A 3,305-nucleotide genomic window follows, 5' to 3' on the forward strand; every position below is an offset into this window, starting at 1 on the left:
AGCTTTCACCGACTTTCGTCCGCTCTACAAATATCAGGTATTTTATTTTTTTTGCGACATTGTTGTGTTATTTATCTTTTTATATACATCTTCAATTTTTCTTGAAATTAGTTGATGAGTTTTCTTATTTTGAGCATTTTCAAGACAACAAAATGCCTTATATGTCAAAATTATAAATTTATTGTTGATATTGACAAACCCTAATATTTCTTATTGTTTGTTCCTAAAATTTTGAATAATACATGACATTGATTCAAAATTTGTTGTTGCTCTTCTAATAGTTATACGTTGACTGCTCACATTGTTCATTTTGTGAACCTAGCATTATCTATCCCTACTGCCAACCCTTTCTGATTTGGTCATGGCACGATCAAAAGGAAAAGGAAAGGAAAAGGTTATTACACCCTAATCATCTTCAGATTCTGCCAATGCCAGTGCCCCTTCATCACCTCCTTCTACATAGAAAGAAGCTCCTCTGGTCATTGGAAAAACAAAAGAAAAGTGTGACACCCCTCACCCATCTATAGTGTAGCCGAGCAAGGCATATCACACTCGGTGCCGGAGCACCTTAACTTATCTTACTTTATTTCTTTAATAATTTTGAACTCGTTATATTTTAATATTAATTATTTTTCTATGGAGAAACTAACGGAGTTTCTCCTATTTTATTATCGTTTACTATTCACCTGTTTGAAATTTTCAATAATATATTTTACAATAAAAATCTCATCAATAATTCTCATAATCATCTCATCATTTCATGCATCATCTATACATTTCAATTCTGTCTTCAAACCCATGCAATCTCATTCATGCTCAAATTACATAATTTCATAATTTACATAATATATAAATTAATTACATTTGAAAAAAACTAATTTATTAATTCATATCACATTCCTATTAAATACCTATTCATAATCTACATTACAATATAATATCTAAGCATTTCATATAAAATACAAAATATGATCTATATGGGCCCTATCTACATGCATTGCTGAGGAGGTGATAACTTTGAATACTTCAGACACTTCTGTAGATCAGAACTCCAAAATCCCTGTTTAATATTTGTTGGGCTTTACCTTTAGTACCTGAGCGAAGGAAACAATCCATCGCGCTAAGCATTGCTGCTTAATGGTGTAATAATATAATAATAAAATAATATATATAAATAAAGAAAGACTTAAGTATAATTCTAACGTATAATTTAGATCATCGGGTATCAATTAAATTTTATATGATATTTCTAATATCAACTATCTTATATAATATTTTGTCCCTCTTTAGAAGTGCTGAGTTTATACAGTAATAATATTTGATATACAGATTAATTTTAGGAGTATTGTATTTTCGGTTTCTACAATTCTGAAAATTTTATTTGTACTATTTGATTCAGTTATGTTTCCATAATACTTTCTAATGTTTTAATTACTAATGTACTCAAATAATTTCAATAATTTACACTGCCTAGGTAACCTATGACAGACAGACTAAACTGGATAACGAGTCATTGGCACTGGACACCGCGGTGCCTCGGGCTGTCATACCATGGGACGCGGAACATCAACCACGTATGCAGTCAATATGGCTAAAAAACCATGATAACATATAATCGGGCATAAAAGCTATGAGTATAGGAATAAAGCCATGAGTGCGGGCATAAAGCCATGAATATATGCATAAAGCCTTACGTAGTACTGCTAAAATAATACCCTATTGGCATGCCAATCTATCTAATCTGATACATGTGTCTAGGCAATACATGGGCATATAGTACCATTAAATATTAATATATTATGTTTTATGACTTCATTATTTCATGATAAATTTCATAATTTATACATTCATTTGATCATTCATATGATCACAATTCACATCAATTATCTTTCTTTATCCTTGTACTCAAAGTATTTTTCCTTTCTACAAGAATGAGAACTAATGTCTCATTCATACATTAATATAATTCATTTATTCATTACAATATTTATATAACTTATCATTTGTAATTCAAGAGATATCTTTACTTACTAGATATTTATAATTCACCTTATTTTCTCTCATGTACCATTTAATATTAATGGGTCTATTATTTCATTATATATTCCATATATATATATATATATATATATATATATTTTGTAACATTCTAAACTTTATTTCCTAGTAGAAATACAATATCTAGACTCATTTTCATTTAATGCATATATTCATGATTTTCATTTATATAATTCAAAATTTATCAATTATATTATCTATTTTCCCTTTGTAATTCCTTATCTAATTTATTACCTCATTTTATAAGTCCCTAAGTTCAACATTTTAATTTATATTGATTTACAAACTACATTTCAAAATATATTAACAATGTCTCCTAAGTTCTATTTGTGATGATAATACAATTTTCATCTACCTATTCTCATAATTTAGGAATACATTAAATCCTTTAAGTGGGGTACCATTAACCCCATTAGCAACTTAAGTTTTTGGCAGTTACTATTCACTTGACTATTTTTCTTCAAATGTTGACTTTTTAATTCATAATATGTACACAAATGTTTGATACATATTTATACCATATTTTGGATTCTAAGTTTGTTGGCATTGATTGCCAATTGCAAATCAAAGCCTTCTAGAAGTATTTTTAAAAATTCAATTTTTGTGTCTTATGTTTACTATTCCATTGGTCTAAGCTATAGTGGAAATTTGCTAAAATTTTCTTCATCAAAGTTGTTCTTTTATGTGTCTTCTTTAATTTTCTTTTTGAATCACTTCATTTGGAGTTTTGTAACTCAAGTTATGGTCAATTTACCATAACTGGCCGGATTGATCCTTATCCATATTTTCTGGGCATATTTGGTTCTGCCAGATTTGGTGTCCTAACTTGGACTAGCAATTTGAATTGGTTAGGTTCAGAATTTGAGTTTATGTTCTTCATGAAAGTTATTCTAAATTATCTAATCTTTCTATTGATATAAAATTTAGGTCATTTTGATATTTTCATGCTGAGTTATGGACAAATGAACAAACAATATTCATTTCGTCAATTTTCCAGGGTAGTATGCATGTTACCCGGATTAGGTAAATTTTTAGGGAAACTTAGGTTGATTTTCTGGGCAGGGTTTCTTCATAAAAAATGTGGCTTAAGGTCTTAAATTTCATTTCCAATTGGCCTCACACTAATTGAAGCTGTCTAGCTCTACTTATGTTCATTTAAACACACTGGACTCATTCTAGAATTCCCTGCACAAGAACAACACTTCCAATACCACCTTCCCACACTACTACCATCCACAATTCACATT

Source organism: Hevea brasiliensis, chromosome 4 (genome assembly GCF_030052815.1).
Source record: "Hevea brasiliensis isolate MT/VB/25A 57/8 chromosome 4, ASM3005281v1, whole genome shotgun sequence".
NCBI lineage: Eukaryota > Viridiplantae > Streptophyta > Magnoliopsida > Malpighiales > Euphorbiaceae > Hevea > Hevea brasiliensis.